We start from the raw sequence: 19,302 nt of genomic DNA on the forward strand, positions 1-19,302 counted from the left end.
ATTCAGTGGGTGCCTTCTGTCTAACTATTATGAATTAAAAAAAAAATCCAGAATCCAATGTCGGCAAAACAGATGAATGGTCCTGCTCTGCTCTCAGTACATGCCTTAACCAGGGCCAATATGTGCTGGTTATCCTGCCTCACATTCCAGTAGCAGCAAAAACTGTGCAATCGCTGACTTGCCACTAACAGAAATCACTGAAATGGCACTTTACATACAGCACATATTCTGGGTTTTTCCCCCACGACCACAAATTATGCAGTCAAGTTTCCCACACTTGGGGAAATCGGAGGGGCCAGCACATCCGGAGTGCAATGGATAAGCCTGGCCCTGGGAAAACCACCTTTGCGATCAGGGCATCTCCCCTGCCAGGTAAGTATGATACGCTACCTACTGTCTTTTCAAGTCTAGTGAACTTCCTACCATCACCCAGGATCTAAAGCCATGACAGTTCTGTCCTCTCGGAAGGCACGTTTCCTGACTGGAAGCCTGGTCCGAGTGTCTCTGCAGGGGTGGAGGGAGGAAGTGGGAAAGAAAGGACAGAAATTGATACTCATTGCATGAATGACTGGTCCTGGGCACTATACTTCCACATATGTTTGTGATTAATTGTTTAAACAGTTCTGAGGGGTTGGTGTTACTGTGTCCACTTTCCAGATGTGGAAACTGAGGCTTAAAGTGTTTCAGTAATTTGCTCGAGATCCCAGAATAAAGAGAAGGGAAAGCCAAAATCCCAACTGAGTTCTGTCCTAGGATGTTTTCACAGGAGGTTTGTGCTAACATCAAATCTTAAGCCTTTACTCTCAGCCTCAAATCCTGCAGGGTATTTCTAATGACATTTCTGATAATAGCCTTATTCTGAGGCATGCCAAGGAGTCGTGGGAATAATACTTGGTAATGGGAAGAGAGAGAGATGGAAAGAAGAGTAGGCAAAGAAGACAAGGATTTACGAACATGCTTTCACCAGGATGAAGTCAGTGTGCCTAAGACTGTTTCAGATCTGTGTGTGCTCTATTGCCAGGACAAACACGACCTGCCCCTCAAGATTAGGATCAAATGCTACCTGATCTCTGTGCTGTCTCCACTTCCTAACTCCCTCCCAAATCTCCTTGGCAGAATTAAAAGGGTTTCATGTGCCTAACTGCCATCTCAGGACTGAATGTATTTCACCTTGCCTCCCTCCACCCTACCTCACTCAGGCAGAAATCTTTTAAGTGGGTAGAAAGGATCCTGAGCTAAGTAGGTCTCTGGCCACCATGCCAGAATCTACTCAGCGTTTCAGACTGTGGCTTCAGTTCAGGGGGCTGGAAGAGCAGACCCAAGGGAGGCCTACTAAAGGAAACCCTAGAACAGTAGAAACCCATGTGCATCCTGCCAGACCGACCCACTGGTATTACTTTCAGACCACTGGTTCTCAAAGTTTTTGGTCCTAGGACCTCTTTGCTATCACAACTGTTGTTGTTGAAGACCGCCCCCCCCAAGAAGCTTTTGTTCACATGGGCTATATCTACTGATATTTACCATAATCGAAATTAAACAGAAAAATCTAAAATATTTATTTATTCAGTTATTAGTTGATTTTAAAAATTACATGTTAACATTTTTTAAACTTTTCTTTTATGGAAAAGCCCAATATTTTCCAAAGCAAAAGAAAATTAGTCAGAAGGGTGGCAGTGATTCACATAATTTTCACATCTTTTTAATGACTGGCTTAAAGGAAGACAATCGATTCTCATATCTACTTCGATATGGAATCAGTTGTGATATGTGCTGAAGATTATGAAGAAAATCCAATCTCACATAGAAATACATTTGGAAAAGGAAGGAGTGGGTTTTTTTTTTTAAGTTTTTACTTATTTTTAGAGAGGGGGAAGGGAGGAATAAAGAGAAGGAGAGAAACATTGATCAGTGTATGCACCCTTTCAGAAGACTGAACCCACTACCCAGGCATGTACCCCAAGTGGGAATTGAACTAGCAGCCTTTTGCTTTGCAGGACAGTGCTCCAACTAACTGAGCCACAGCAGTCAGGAGAGGAAGGAGTGTTTTTAGTAGCCTGATGACTGTACACATTCTTCTTTGAGAGCACACTCAAGTAGATATAGTTTCTTTCAGGTAGTTACAGTGTGGAATCTGACACCTTGTCAATGAACTTCTCAGACTCTGCCCCATTACAGCGGGTTTATCTTGCACTTTGTATGGATCTTTTGCCCACCATGATCCTGTAACATCATGCATTGGTTGTTTAGAAAATGAGTTCACTGAGATATGCAGATCTTTCAAATGTCCCTACCTTTTGTTATCCATTATCAAAAATTACATTTGTTTCACTGCTGATCTCATCAGAAAAGTCTTCACGTATTTTTAAATTACAATTTTTCCTTCAAAGCTCAGATTTTAAAATTAACAACACATTCTTCTCATTGTTTTCCTTGAAGTCAGAGAGACTCACTTCAATGATTGCAAGAAAATACCTGCTAAATGCCCAAGTGTGAATGTTCGTCTGTCATGTGACAGTCATTCTTTTAAAAATGATGTTTCATGGAAAAAGCAGTGAATTTAACTCACAACTCAAGGACCACCCAAGTGGTTTTGCTCAAGGCAGCAGCACACCTTGGTGGTACACGTGCTTTAGGCATACATCCCGTTGGTAACATAGAATATTAAAAGCCATGTACTCAAGGGTTGTGCAAATGTCCACAAAATGAAAAGTCAAATAATGTCTTAATATTGTTATGAAAATAGTTTCGACGTCATGAACCCCAAGCCCTTCCCCACTCTCAGAACATTGAGCACTGCTGCCCTGTCCTTTAACAAAAGCGTGGTGTGCGCTTTACCCTGAAGGGGGAGCTCAAGGCTTTCCGGATCTCTTTCTGTCCCTTTCCTCCCTTCTTCACCCACCATCCCCACCTAGGACCAAAGGGGCCACTACAGGAGACCCTAACTCCCTAACTTTAGAGCTTAAAGTTCTCTCATTCTGGACGATCCCCTCACTTGTCTTCATCCAGTTATTATATGACTCACACATCTACATTAGGTTCCAAATACAGTCCATCTCCTTTATTGTTCCAATTACCAAAGATCCAGTCTTCTTCTTAGGGGTTCCACCCACATGAGGCGTTCAAATGGGGCTTTCTGTTCCTGGACAGAGGAGAGGGCTGGAGCTCAACAAGACCACTGGGGCCACTGCTCTTTGTCGCATGGAATCACTATCAAAAACGGGTCCTGCACTGTGTGACAGAGGCTGTTCCCTGGATGCTGCCAGCTCTCCGTCCAGACCCACACCCTCAACACCCTGTCCAAGCCCACTGTTGCCATTGGAACTGGGTGGTCTGAGGACACAGTCCTTCATTTACACCCCCATCGATCTCCAAACCACAGGCTGGGTGCCGGAGAGAGCTGGTCTGGAGGAGCTCCCAGATCTGCCACACGCAGGCCCTACCCCTGGCCCAGACCCTCTGCCCTCATTGTGCTTTTCAGCTTCTGGGCCTCACCTGGGCTGAGTGTCACTCAGCTTCAGGCATCCTTGGTGGGGGCTCCGTGGGCACCTACGTCCAACTCAGAGGCTCCACAGAAGACTCTTAGCTCTGCCTCCTCTACCTGTTACCTTTTTCCTACCTTTTTCTTAGCTCCCTGTTTTATCAATGTCATATTTGGTTTTATAGTTCTGTATCTCCATTTGTCAAGATTATCAGTTTTTTTTTAATGGCTATTGTTTGTTTTCCATGTTATCTTTCTACTTTAATTTCCTTATATTTCTTTTTATTTTATTTTATTTATTTATTTTTAGACAGAGGAGAAGGAAGATAGAAAGAGAGGGAGAGAAACGTCAGTATGTGGTAGCCTCTCACACGCCCCTACTGGAGACCTGGCCTGCAACCCAGGCATGTGCCCTGACTGGGAATCTAACCAGCAACCCTTTCATTCACAGGCCCGTGCTCAATCCACTGAGCTACACCAGCCAGGGCTCCTTATGTTTCTTTAAGGTAAAAATTTCCTGCTTTTTTTCCTTAATTTTTATTAACTTTTTAAATTGGAAAAGTAATAAAAGCTTATGATAAAGGTGGAAGATAAATAAAAGGTATACAATGAAAAGCAAGCAAGACCTCTGGTCCCCTCATCTCTGTCTCCCAAGGCAACGGTGTTGGCAGCATCTAATGGTCCCTCTAAAAGCATATGCCTCCCCTTTTATTGAACCAACATAAACTTACTGTGCACACAGTCCAGGCCTGTTTTCTTCTGAACCCTATATCAGAGATTATTTCATATCAGCACACAAAGAGCTACCCTAGCATTTGTAAGAGCTGCACAAATAACATGAATTATGAATGTACATCATGTATTGAATCTGTTCCCCTTTTATAGAACACATCAGTTATTTCTGACCTCTTCCTATTACAAACATACCTCAGTGAAATGTGTATTAACACATACACATCAGAGTGGGACCAAGTTCTAGAAGTAGAACTGTAAGGCCAAAGCTAGCTGCTTTGGGAGTGTTGCTGGATGCTGTCACATTGCCCTCCAAAGAGGATGCTTTCTGTCATAGGTGCCGAAAATACTGTTCCCCTGGGTTTTCTTTTGGTTTTATAATCATTGTTTGACAGGAAGAAATGTAGGGTTTTTATGCAGGTAAATTAATTTTTATGCTTTGCAGGTAAATTCAAATAAGACTTTTGATTTTTGTTTCTTGCTTAAGTCAGGTCTTTTCCAGTCTAAGATTTATTTTTTTTTAACTCTTCTATGCTTTCTTCTAGTTGCGTGCAGTTTCAGTTTTTACATTAAAAGTTTTTAATCTATCTGGAACTCATTTTGAGAATTAGGATTGAGGAAGAAGAGCTTTATTTTTCCCAGATAACCAACTACTAATTTTGCAAGTAGTATTTATTAAGCAATTCATCTTTTCTCCACGGACTTTAAATGCCACCTTCATCATGTAGTTCCCATAGCAATGTGCATTTATTTCTAGGTTCTGTATTCTGCTCTATTGATCTGTCTGTTTAGTCACATGTAGGACCAATCCATTAAGTAAACATCTGTAAAATACACTTTATTATGCGTTAGGAGCAACCCTTTCCTCATTCTTTTTTTTCCTCATTCTTTTTTTTCCTCAAAATTTCTCTGGCTACTTTTATATGAATTTTAGTACATATTGTTTTCAAAAATAGCTTTATTTTATAGGGGCCACAATTGTGGATCCGCTTAGGGAGAGTGACTATCTCTCCACTATCACTTCATCCAATTCAAAGACAAAGTAAGTCTTTTCATTTATTTACAGCTTCTTTTGTGTCTCTCAGTGGCATTATTGTTGTCTTCAATGTACAGACTTGAGCCTGTATATTTCTTGTTAAGGTTATTTGCAGGTATTTTATACTTTTTGCAGCTTTTACGAAATGGAATGTTTCTTCCACTCACTAGTCCATCTCCCTTCAAGTCTATCTCCCTTGCCTTGAATTTTGACTTTCATTATTTAAAACAAAATTAAGTGTTTATTTTTTGGTATTAGTTTGGTGTTATTTTACTTTAAGTCCTTAATGTTTAATTTATTCTTAATCTTTCAATCCATCTATTTTCATGATATTAATTTGTTACTCAGACTTTAGCTTTTTGTCTCCTTTATCCCAAACATGATTTATAAACAGTTGTCAATTTTCCTGTACCAAGAAAGTACAACGTGTACTTTCTATGTTGTTCACTAACACCCATAAAACACGTTTCATGTATGGTAACAGACAAACAGCCCATCTCCCGCGTGAGAACTGACTTTCAGTCAACAGCTGAGTTCTGGCTGAACTGCTTCTGCTGCCCGGAGAGAACAACTTCGCAATTATTTAAATATTTTATTGCATTTTTGTCCTTTTTTCATGTAAAAAAAGAACAACTCTAAAATAAAGAGGGTTTATTCTATTTATAACATAAATGAGACAAAGATAGATATTACTTGTGTCCCAAATTTGTAACTTGCTAGGCTTACACAGGTAAAGTGTGTGCTCATTAACAGTACCTAAAGGAGAAGAGTTTGTTTTTCTCTTTGAAGTGATGGAATATTTTTAAATTAACTGTGATGACGGTTGCACACGTCTGTGAATACACTAGAACACATTGCATTTTACATTTCGAATGGGTGAATTGTATGGTATGTGACTTACAGTCCCTCCCCTGCTGGATTAATCATGGATAAAATACACACGCATGCCCTGTAAATTAAACCCACGAAGTGGATTATTTTTATTTTTCAACTACAGTTTACATGCAAAATTATTTTGTATTAGTTTCAGGTGTACAGCATAGTGGTCAGACACTTACATACTTTACAAAGTGTATAAAGTTGATTTTTTAAAAGTTGGAGAAAAAACATAATTTCCATTTTTAATGGCAAAAAAGCAAACAATTAATTAAAAAGTGAGCAGAGAAACTAAATAAGTACTTTTCCAAAGAAGACATACAGATGGCCAACAGGTACATGAATGGTGCTTGAAACACTAATCATGAAAACACAAATGAAAACCACAATAACATATTATCTCACACCTGTTAGAATAGCGATTTGCAAAGAGATAAGACGTAAGGTTGGTGAGGATATGAAGAAAAGAGAACCCTTGTGCACTGTTGATGGGAACATAAATTGGTGCAGCCACTGTGGAAAAAAGCATGAAGCTTCCTCAAAAACCTAAAAGTAGAATTACCATATGATCCAGCAATTGCAGTCTGGGTACTTTTCCAAAGACAACAAAAACATGACTTCAGAAAAATATATACGTGCCACTGTGTTCACCGCAGCGTTATGATGGTAACCAAGATCTGGAAATGACCTAAGTGTCACTAGATGAACGGATAAAGTGTCGTAGATGGATGGATAAAGAAGATACTGAGCATGTATGCATGAAGGCTTTCAACACATGTCAAAGGCAATGAGTCTGGTTGCACCTTGTTGGCATCACATGAATTAGCATTGTTTCTAGGTAGGGTCTTTCTGAATTTTCGTCCTAATCTGTCCAAAGAATATTCATCAGCACAGCTTTGTGTTGCCTTTCTATGATGTCTTAGAAGTGACAGGACGTCCACGGACACTTTTTCTACTTTTATAATCTAGGTGAAGGACCTTGTTTCTCAGGTTTCTTTCCCACCCCATGCAAAGGGACATCCCACCATGCTGAGTTTCTGAGTTTGGACAGTGGTGATTTAATACGAACATCCTCTGGTTTTGCACTTAACACCTTTGTTATCTCATGTAACTCAGAAGGTGAAAACTTTTTCCTTGTTCTTTCTGTGACAATTTCGGATGAAGATTGACATCACCTGGCCTTCCCCTTGTCCATCTTCTCCTGCATCTGTAGCTGCAGTTGCTGTTGCTGCCCTCCCTTTTTTAAGCCACATAACAAAGTTTGAGTGAATGAAACAAACCTTTCGTGTCAGAAATAGAGTTTGGGCTGCATGCCAGCCCCAGGATTTGTTTCATTTTTTCAAAGATTTTATTTATTTACTTATTTATTTTTACACAGAGGGAAGGGAAGGAGAGAGAAATATCGGGGACCAGGCACGTGGCCTGACCAAGAACTGAACCAACAGACTTTGAGTTTGCAGGCAAACACTCAATCCACTGAGCCACACCAGCCAGGGCAAGTCTCAGAATGTAAAAGTAGCGGTCCATGGCCCATCAGCTAAAAGTGCTGAAGAGGCATGTCCCCTGTCTTGAGCTTTGCTGGATGGGGAAAGATGAGAGATCTGGGCCATATGTGTTGGTGAGGTGGATGGGGTTTGGATCTACCTACCCACATGTCCCAGAAACAGAAACCTGAGAAATCAACACAAAAACAGGTCCCTGATACTGAAACCCACAGAGACACTGGCCGAAGGAAATCTTACATTTTTCTGTACTATAGTAACATTTTTCCTACCCAGGGCTTACAGAACTCCCACAAAAATGAGTTTACAGCCTTGGCTGGTATGCTCAGTGGATTGAGCGTGGACTACGAACCAAAGGGTCACTGGTTCAATTCCCAGTCAGGGCACATACCTGGATTGCGGGCTAGGTCCCCAGTGGGGCGCACAGGAGAGGCAACCACACATTGATGTTTCTCTCCCGCTCTTTCTCCTTCCCTTCCACTCTCTAAAAATAAATAAATAAAATCTTTTAAAAATGAGTTTACACACAAAGAATTACAAACCTCCTGGGGAAATGAGTACTGTGAGAGTCAACACCTGATACTAAATATTTACACCATAATTGAAGATGTTATAATATTTGAAATTCTCTGGAAATGGAAGTTTCTCGTATGTGTGTATTGCTCAACTTTTGTAAAATTAACTCTAGTACTTTTGTATAAAACTAAGATGTTTAATACTGATAATTTGCTTTTTTCTTCTCTATTCTCCTGGCTTAAAATACTATTATTTTAATTTCCTTGTAATTATTATTTCTCCTTAATCTCATGATCTCTCTGTGTTTTTCTTTTCCCATCACCATTTTATTTAATATACCATTTCTTCTTAAGAAAGACCTGAGGTAAGTGTGGCCAGAGGTATCCTTGAGGAACCACAACAGGAAAGGGGGAAGCCTTGTGCTGGGCTGCCCATTTGCACCTCATCCTTCCTTGTACTGAAAGCTCACCCTTTGTAAGGATGATTCTAAAGACACACAAACAAATAGGAAAAAATAACCCCATCCTCACCTGCCACCTCCCTCGTCCCAGGGGAGTCTCTGTGCATGTGGCTGGCACACAAGTTCCTGGCTCCATCTCTTGATTCCTCGAACTGCGTCACGGCGGAAGCGGCATGTTTTAGAATCTATGCTCTCCAGGGGGCATCACTGCTGAATCTGAGGCAAAACAAAGCCTGGCCTAGCCAGCAGGAGAAGGGAAGGGGAAAGTCTCACAGAACCGGACTTGGGGAGGACCCGTGTGGGGCGGATGTCCCGTGGTCATGGGAGAGGGAGGCGTGGCCAGTCTACTCCAGGACTCTGGAACTGCTTGCTCATACACTGGCCACTGATGAGTTCACTTCTGTCCCTCTGTCTTCCTTCTCAACAGTCACAGGAGGAAACTCTGCAGGCACTTCCCCTTCAGTACACAGTCATCCTGAGTAGGACTGTTGAGTGGGGTAAGCTGGGCAGATTACCCCACTCAAGAAGTGAAATTTCTTTCTGGAGGGCACTTAGAGTGACATCTAGACAGGGTGGCCCATGAGGCCCATGAGCCTTGGCCTCACGAGGCTTCTCAGTGCAGTGGGAGGTGGCTGAGGCTGAGCTTTATGGAGCCACTGTATCCCCGAGGGAGAGCAAGGTGCCATTCTGGGGAGACTAGAGTCCCAAGAAGGTACATTAATCCACCTTCCGTTTCCAGCCCACACACCTTCCCTGGCCCCCTTTCCATCATGGGACCCTCCCCTCAACCTATGCTCCCTACTTCTTTCTCCTACTTTATTTTTCTCAGAAGACATTCTGTTACCCACTCATGTGTTTGGACGTGATCTCAGCCCCACCGCAAGATAAGCTCCTCATTCCTGGGGACTTTGGCTGGCTCACCTCTGCACCCCAGCACCAGCACTGGGCCTGGCCCAGAGTGGTATTTGTTCTATGAATGAGCGATATTCAGAGAACAAGTGATTGCAAGCCACTTCCTCCCACCAGATCTCACCACAGTGGGCACCTCTGTGGACCATGATGGGGGAGCCATCTCCCATGACTAGACCAATCCCTTTATGACTGCCCAACCTCTCTAGGGACACCTCCCCTGGTACTCTTCTGTTAGCAGGAAGGCTGTGCCCTCTGGCTGGACCACTTTCCTCAGACCTTAGACAGTCTTCTTCATCTCTCTGTTCAGGCCGGAATGTTGGTAAACTGACCCAGGAAGGTTATGTCCAGATTCTCAGGAACTGACTGGCCACCCTTGGCCTCCCAGGGAAGGAACTTGACCTTCTCGGCAGTGGTCCAGTGGGAGCTGCTTCTCTGGTGGTCCTCAGAGAAGTTGTTATTCCAGCTGGCCCTGATTTCGTTCCCTGGCAAATTAGATGTGATATCTGTATTTGTATATTTAACTTTATTCATTTTTTAAAATTTATTTTATTTTAGCCTTGGCTGGTGTGGCTTAGTGGACTGAGTGCCAGCCTGAGAACCAAAGGGTCTCTGGTTCGAATCTCAGTCTAGGGCACATGTCTGGGTTGTGGCCCAGGTCCCCAGTAGGGGGTGCACAAGAGGCAACCACATAATGATGTTTCTCTCCCTCTCTTTCTCCCTCCCTTCCTCTCTCTAGAAGGTAAATAAATAAAATCTTTTAAAAAATAAAATAAAAATAATTTTATTTTAAAAACATTTAGTAGACTTTATTTTTTAGAGCTGTTTTAGGTTTACAGAAAAATTGGCTGGAAAGTCAAGAGTGTCCTACCCCCCTCCCCACTGTGTTTTCCCTGTTACTAACATCCTGCATTAATGTGACACATTTGTAACAATTGACAAGCCAATAGTGACACATTATTGTTAACTAAAGGCCATAGTTTAAATTAGGGTTCATGCTTTGTGTTGTAAGTTCTGTGAACTTTGACAATGTGTAATGGGGCGTATCCATTATTATAACATCATACAGAATAGTTTTACTGCCCTAAAAATCCTCGGTGCTCTGCCTACCTATCCTTACCCCCAATCCATAGCAACCACTCATCTTTTTATTGTCTCCATAGTTTTACCTTTTCCAGAATGTCATCTAGTTGGAATCATGCAGTATATAGCCTTTTCAAATTGGCTTCTTTGACTTAGCAATATGCTTTTATGGTTTCTTCATGTCTTTTTTGTGGCTTGATAGTTTATTGTTTAAAACACTGAATAATATTTCATTGTGTGGACATACCACAATTTATTTATTCATTTATTCACCTACTGAGGGACATCTTGGTTGATTTCAAGTTTTGCCTCTATTTACTTATTTATTTATTTCCATCACCATTTATCCCCCCATAGCTTCTCCCACCTCCACCCACCCCCCCTTCCGCTCTATAATTACCACACTGTTGTCTATGTCCATGAGTTCTTTCTCTTTTTTTCCCTTTTTTGCTCTATCCCTCCACACCCCTCAGCTGTTCCTAGGGCTGTCCTCCTGTTCTCTATCTACAAGTCTGTCTCTATTTTGCTTGTTAGTTTAGTTTGTTCATTTGCCTTTGAATTTATTTACTTTTTAAAAGATTTTATTTATTTATTTTCAGAGAGAGGGGAAGGGAGGGAGAAAGACAGGGAGAGAAACATGGGTGTGTGAGAGAAGCATCAGTCGATGGCCTCTCACAAACCCCCAACTGGAGACCTGGCCGGCCACTATGTGCCCTGACAGGGAATCGAACCAGTGACTCTTTGGTTCCCTGGCCGGTGCTGACTCTACTAAGCCATATCAGCCAGGGCTAAACTTATTTTTGATTAGCTCTTTGCCACATCTACTGTAAGGATGAAGACAATTGTCAGCAACCAGACAGTCAACATTCTGGGAAATGTTGACATCACTCGGAAGGGACGCACAATTTTCTTGTGAAGGGCCCCAGAGGCACCCTGCAGAGGGACTTCAATCCCATCAATGTAGAACCCAGTTTCCTTGGAGGGGGGGAGGAAGCAGAGGCTCTGGGTTGACAGAGGTGGGAAAACAGAAAGGAACTAGCACTGTTCACGCTGCCTGCTGTCCTGTATCAAGGGTGTTACACTGGGCTTCTGTTACAAGATGAGGTCTGTGCAGCTCACTTCCCCATCAATGTCGTTATTCAGGAGAATGGTTCTTTTGTTGAAATAAAAATTTTTTTGAGTGACAATTACATCTGCAGGGTTCAGCTGATGTCAGGCATTGTTTGTTCAGTATCTCGAAACTAGAAGGATGAGTTAATTCTTGAAGGAGATGACATCGAACTGGTATCAAATTCAGCTGCTTAAACTCCATAAGCCACAGCAGTTAAAAACAAGGCTGAAGGCACTGGCAGGTGTGGCTCAGTGGATTGAGTGCTGGGCTGTGTACTGACAGCCGCTGCTTCGACTCCCAGTCGAGCGCACGGCTGGTTTGCTGACCAGGTCCCCAGCTGGGGGCGTAGGAGAGACAACTGGTGGGTGTTTCTCTTGTACATCGGAGTTTCTCTCAGTCTCTTTCTCCCTCCCTTTCCATCTCTCTAAAAATAAAATATTTTTTTAAAAAAACAAGGATAAATTTGGATGTTATCTAAGCTTCTGAAAAAGGAACAGTTCAGCAGGCTGATGAATAAGATCTAAGTTGTACAGCTATACAAGCAGCAAGATGTCGGAAGTTTCCTCAGACTTACTTGTGATGTTTTAAAGATCCAATAAAAGCTATGTATTGATTTGGGAAAAAATTCTTTTTAGTTGTATAATTGAAACACAGCACTCATTTCCTTGTTATCACTCCTCCTCCTCTGAGTGCACCGCCTTCCTCACGCGCTGCTCTCTAGACACTTCTTGTGCGCTTAAGACATTCATGCACCTAGAGTGCCTTACCCATCTGCTGCCGTGTAACAAAATTACTTCAAGTTTAGTGGCATAAAACCATAACAAGCATCTAATATTTTACTGTTACTGAGTGCTAGGAACTCGGGCGTGCCTTAGTTGCGTGGTTCTGACTCTGTTTCTAGTGCGGTGGGAGTAAAGAAGCCTACAGTCATCTGAAGGCCTTGACCCACCCCCGCGCCAGCCCGCACGACCTGCAACCTGACGCCGGCTGCTCCCCGGGGCTGCTGGCGCGCTCTCACAGGCTGGGACAGCTTCCCCAACACCAGGGGGCGGGAGAGAGATAGGGGCCCGAGAGTCTTTCACCACCTCGCCTCAAGTCCCACACAGTCACCTTCGCGCCACCTGCTAGGTGCGCAGGTTATGGGGGACACGCGAAAAGCAGGAGACCAACCACTGGGAGCTACGTGGGAAGCTGACCACCCGATACAGCAGTTCATGGGTTTGTTTTATACTTCTTGTGGAAAATTTATATTTGGAAAAAAAGGAAAAGTTTTACATTTTAATTAACTTAAAGTTAACTGATATACACAAAGTAAGCAGTATTAAAACAAATCCAATGCCAGTTTGTAGCAAATAATCTGTGTTGAGAAGTTTTAACCCTCATAATAATGGAATAATAAAATTATTAAATACGAATATATAGTATGAGGGTTTAAAATTTGTGCAAACTAAAAATATGTTATGCTTGGATGTGGCAATATTGCAGTAATAAGTTAACTTCCACATATTTAAAATCTTCTCACGAAAACACCCTACATTTTTACAATGCTAGATATGGTCTACGTTTTATTATTTTCTTTTTAAAAAACATCCCCATCCCCCACACTCTGATTTATGCACGGTTTGGGCTCACATAAATTCGGCCCGGGGCATTGGTCTTCGGATTTTTTTACAAACACGTTTGCCTTACAATCGTTCCTGTTGGCTCGCACACTGCGTGAGGTCCAAGTTGCGGCTCTACGCGCCGTCAAAGTGCCCAGGAGGGAGCAGAGAAAAGATAAACCTGGAGCAAGGTTCCTGCAGCAGTGGCCAGAAAAGTCTCGGGCAGGAGGCGACGCAGGCACACACACCGGGGTCACGAGGTCACGAGGACTGTCCGGTTGGCCTCTCCCAGCCCCGCCCCCCGCAGCGCCTGAGAGCCTCTGTTTACTGTCCTCACTCCACAGAGCAGAGATATCGATCACGAATGAGTACAAACTTTAGAGTACAACAGTGTGATCATCCGGAAGAAAACTCACGTCAAAACACCTGTGGCGTTTCCCACGTCACAGGTAAAAATGCCACATGACCTCTGGTGTGGGTTCTTCCCTGATGCTGCCCTTGACAATCATAACACCTGGTCCCACAGCCCATCTTGAGAGTTCAGGTGACGTAGACATTATTTAATCACATTGGAAAGGGGATCTTGGAAAGAGAAAGTGGGGACAAAGGGAGACTGGGGAAAGAAAACGACTCAATCAACACATCTGAGTACCTACTATGTGCAAAGCTTTGTATTTCCCATAGCATGCATCATTATTAGGTGTGCTTACATTTTATATTTTTATTTGTTGGTTTTGTGTAGTGTTTGTCTCCCACTACCAGACACTAAAATATAAGCTCCCTGAGGCAGGCATTTGTGTCTGTTTTGTTGACTGCTCTGTCTCCAGCATCTAGAAGAGTGTCTGGCAGGTAGTCCTCAAGCAATAAATATGTGTTGCATTAATGCATGAAAGCACTGTGCTAATGGGTGAAGATAGAAAGCAATCACTGTGCATGCACAGGTGCTGGGCTCTCGCACCGGCTTTCCTCTCTAGGTAGGCGCTGACGGGACCCCGTTTAACAGGTGAGGAGACCGCAGCTCAGAGAGGTCATGCAGCCTGCCAGAATGGTGGTGCTGGGGGTTCAACTCAGGGATTCTCTCCCCTGGGTCTCTGGTTGAGGCTAAGCCTCTTAGCTCATACTCTGGGAAAGTTACAAAGACCAGTTAGACCTAGTCTCCGTTCTCTAAGCATAGATACACTAACTGAGATGAGATTTGGAAATAAGTCAGAACCCACCAAGTCAGAACCAACAGTAATAAGCATGGCAGAGAAACAGGCAATAAATGTTATGAGTTTGCAGGGATGAAAATGAGGCAGAAAGGAAAAGATAAACATTGAGATATAAACTAACAGAATTATTACTGAATGATGAGAATGTTTATACTTTCCGTTTCCTACTTTATCTGTATTTTCTATTTTTTCCATATGAACAAGTATTGCTTTTGTAATAAGGAAAAATACATGTTTACCTTAGGAAATTTTCCTAAGGGAAACATTTAAAAATACATTTTCTAAGACAAATCTCTCAGGCAAGACTTTTCCCTGTCATTCCCATTTGCCTCCCCCAAAGTTTTCTGGATAACTTTTCAGTGGTGTTTTATCCATATACGGGCAAATGATATATATATCTTAAAATTTTAAAAATCACATTAAACTAAACCTTAACCTAAGGAGTCAGGAAAGGCTGCTGAGGAAGGAACTGTACCTCAGGTTGCTTTCCACCAACTCCGACGAGCAGGGTCAGGACTCGGGGGGGGGGGGCAAGTGCATGGTTGCTTCAGGCACAAAAACACGGGGGCACCAAAGACTCAGCGATCAGAATAAAATATATTTCAAAAATCAAATTAATGCCAGGAATCCATGAGACACAAAAGGACAACATTTTACATAAAAACAGAACCATTAAAAAGAAAAGGTAGGTCCAGTTATATGGGGCTGAAATTTACATAATTGTGGAGGTGAGAGTCTGATTTAAGAAAAAGGTTATAAAATTTTAAGTCAAAAATAAGTAAGAAGACAAATATTTATTTAGAATGAGAAAATAAATAACAACAAAATATCAATTTTAAAAACCTAACCTACACCAAATATCACAAAATACAGAAAACATAATTTTTGAAAAACTGCCTGAAATGCTTCTATAATACATTTTCCCTATATTTTTGAACAAAACTTTTGGAAAACCTGTATCAAATGTCTTTCATATATCAGCTGTAAAAGATGTATTATAGTTTGTGCCTACAAACACAAGAATCTGATAAAAATTCTATTTCACATGATTACCATTTAAAAAAATGTTCCATTCCACGTAAGCCCCTCCAGAGCGTCTCACAACGTAGCAGTTGACTTCAGAGTTCAGGAGGAGACCCAGTCACAGAAGGAACACCTACCGTTGTCCAGTAGGAGGGCCCAGCCCACAGAGGGGATCCCACACAACATTGGTGGGGATCAGACATGCCACCCTAGAATATGCCACTTTGGCATGAGGATTATTTTGAGCTGAAGAAAACTAAGAAACTGTAGACAGAGAAAAAAGCTCTCTGCCTTCCTCCTACCTGGCTGAACACACAACATGAAATTCCATTGGTAAAGGCTTCTGTTCTCCATACCAGGAAGAGGACAACTGGTAGACTCACTAGAGAGGACTCTAGGCTCTTCCCAGCTCAGAGTCAGCGCTGAAGGAATCTGCCGTATTTTTTGGATTATAAGATGCACTTTCCCCCCCAAATTTGGGAGGAAATGGGAGTGCGTCTTATAGTCCGAATGTAGCTTACCTGGCTCATGGGCGGGCACGGGTGCGGGTGCAGGGGGGGGTAGTGGAGGGTGGTGGAACTGGGTCAGAGGAGCCAGCAGGCCCTGGGCTGGGAGGAGGGGGTGTCCCGGCAGTGCAAAACAAGGGAGGCAGGAGCAGAGTCCTCACTGGGGCATACTATAGTGCTAGGGAAGAGTATGAGCAGCGCAGGCATGTTAGGAGAAGAAAGCCTGTGGCGCCCATATATGCCTCCATCACGTGACTGGTGTGTCCCCCATTAACATTAATATAGGCAAATTCCACTGCAGGGTCACCTGTCAATGTGGCCCTGCAGCTGTTGCCAAACTACAACTCCCATCATGCTTGGACAGGTTGGGATGATGGGAGATATAATTTGGCAGCAGCTGCAGAGCCACACAGGTTGTGCAAAACTGCTGTCCCCATACAAGAGTGTTGCACAACCTGTGGCCCTCCAGCAGCAGATCTCCCCCATAACGGTGTCAGCAGCAGATCCCCCCATAACAGAGTCAGCAGCAGATCCCCCCATAACAGTGCGTCATCCACTGATGCTCTCAGCTACAGTGCCCCCACAACTATGAAGGACACAGTGCTGATAGTTCTGTCACTACTGTATTTTGTTGTAGAAAGATACAATAGCGTATCGTAGTCTCCTGCTGAATCTACCATAATTGTGGAAAGATGTCAAAGCAGAAAAGGATTTCTGCTTTAAAGGATATTATTAAATATTTTACCATTTTGCTTCAATTTTTTTTTCCTATTTTCCTCCTCTAAAATCTAGGTGTGTCTTATGGTCAGGTGCATCTTATAGTCCGAAAAGTACGGTACATAATAAAACTTACCAAAACAACCCTTGTCTTCCATTAGTTTCCCTGATATATTCACCTCCCCAGAGTATAAACCTGTTTTCCTTTGTGTGTTACCTCTTCATAAGTGTAATCTTCCTTGTAAAGATGATATAAAAACCCAAATTTCAATTATCCCTTTGAGTTACTCATCGCTGAGTTTCTCCTGTGTGAATGCCGTGCTGCATGTATAAATAAACTCTTTTCTTTTCTCCAGTTTTCCATCTTTTGACAGCTTAATTTCTAGGGCCCCAGCTGCAGAAACTAGGAGAGTAGAAGAAAAGGTTTTTTTCGTTTTCTGCCACATGACTACCAGGAAGGGAGACTCCTGGGATCCACCTGGGAGCTGCCTGTCACAGTGCCATAGGACACTATCATGTACTGCTGTGGACTGTGGCCCTGTACCTTTCTGGCATGCCTCTGGCTAAGTGGGTGGAATGGGTCACAGGAACATTCTGGAAGGCATGCAAAGCCTATTTAATCATTCTCTAGAGGCTTCAAAAATTTTAAGTAAACGGATCACCTATGACGTTGTGTGGGTGGCAACTTAAGTCTCTGAGGTATTAAAAACAGCTGCCCTGTGCTCACTTCAGTAGCACATATACTAAACCTGGAACGATATGGGGAGGATTAGCATGGACCTGCGCAAGGATGACACACGAGTCCATGAAGCGTTCCACGTTTAAAAGCAAACACACAGACAAGCAAACAAACAAAAAACCCAGCTGACCTTATTTTAAAAGGGGGAGGTCATTTGGAACTTGGCTTGTCAGGGACAGATACAAATTGTAAGTATCTTCTTATCCCAACTGCCAAAATAAAATTTGAATCCAAATGTTTAATCAACTAGTGAATTTTTCTCATGGCTAAAAGGTCTGTGTGTGTGTATATGTATATTGTAAATGTGAGATTATTTTCTATCTCCATATGGTATTGTTAACATTAATTTAATAAATTAAAATTAATTGATTTAAAGGCAAGCCTTTATAGAGATTGAGTATTCTAAAAATTCTCAGAAATTAGAAGCTAACTCAAAACCTTTTCATGATCACATGATCTAAAAGTAATCTTTAGTAAGTAAAAACTAGTTTAAATTTATTGGTTTAAGTAAAACAAACATGTCTTTATTTTACCTGGGCTTACAAAAAATAATAATTAATTGCTGAACACAAGTTTACTTACTTTTGGATTCTTATTACAAAGAAACTAAAGGATCAATTTGGATCTGTTCATGAAGTGTTCAGTTCTTTGTTGAGAATGCATAAAATTATGAAATGTATTTGGTAATAAAAGCACCTATGTCTCTAGAGGTTATAAAATGTCTTTATAAATCTGCCAAGCTAAAGAATCCTAGCAGCTTACTTCTTAATCTTCAATAGAAATTGAGGCTTTAAGGGTTAAAAATCTCAATATATGTAGGAATAACTTTTCAGTGTTCCAGAAGAGCTGTTAAATCGCAAGGGAAACATTATAAAATTAGTGATTTAAAAAGCTCCTAATGCACATTGTTGGGGTAAACAATGGTTGTCAATTAAATGAATAGCCAGGACTGTGGGAAACTCAGGACAGCCCCTTGGTTCCTCAGGGCTCCCTGGCAAACCCCATTTTTCAGTTTTTGCATTCCTTCATACATCAGAGTGCCTTTAAGCTGGACTTAAAATAGATGAAGGCACTTAGGGACTGGTGTTATTGAAAGGAGACATCTTACACTCTCTCTCGTCAAGGTTTGATAAAGTCACTTCAGGAAAATGCCAAATTGGTAACTGTTTCCCTTCACAGTAAACTCCCAGTAGACAAAGACTTAGAGGCCACTGACTGTCACCAAGATATTGTGTTTATTGGAAAGGACATAAAATAAAAGACACTCTCCAACCTCACTGAAAGGGACCTTATCAGGTACCTAACCACGAGTGGACATCTATTCCTGTCTCTGAGACTCACCTCCACTGACAGTGGACACTGAAGACTCCTCAAGGATGAGAAGCTACTGACACCAGAGGCAGACAGCTACCCCAAGACATCCGTGTACCCCCTGGTTGATACTGAACTTAGAAACCATTTGTTTGATTTTCTTTACCTATCGGTTATTGATATTAATCATAAGTTATACTTGTTGTTTGGGTTTTTCTTTATAGTCCGGCTGCTTATGATTACTGAACATGTATAAGATACCCTTAATACTTTTTATGGCTTACCTAAATGTTATACCAGATGCAAAACACAGAAAAACAAGACTGATGGCAAAACTCAGTAGTTCACAGGATGAAAATGACCAGAGTATTCATTCAAAAAAGGCCATAAGCCCTGCCTGCCTCCCATTTACTTGCCCTTCCCCCTTGTGAAAACTCAGCCTCCACTCACACACCACAGTTGCCGTATCGCCCCACCCCCAATGACCCACT

At 42.1% G+C, this 19,302-nt stretch overlaps 1 non-coding gene and 1 pseudogene across 1 annotated transcript; one reads left to right on the forward strand and one right to left on the reverse strand.

Moving 5' to 3' along the window:
• Positions 1-228: 228 nt before the first annotated feature.
• Positions 229-380, reverse strand: LOC112297674 (U1 spliceosomal RNA; annotated as a pseudogene).
• Positions 381-17,480: 17,100 nt separating this feature from the next.
• On the forward strand, positions 17,481-17,586 carry LOC112297668 (U6 spliceosomal RNA). The gene has a single exon (XR_002974075.2). It is a non-coding gene; the product is annotated as a U6 spliceosomal RNA (small nuclear RNA).
• Positions 17,587-19,302: the final 1,716 nt, after the last annotated feature.

Source organism: Desmodus rotundus, chromosome 3, assembly GCF_022682495.2.
Source record: "Desmodus rotundus isolate HL8 chromosome 3, HLdesRot8A.1, whole genome shotgun sequence".
NCBI lineage: Eukaryota > Metazoa > Chordata > Mammalia > Chiroptera > Phyllostomidae > Desmodus > Desmodus rotundus.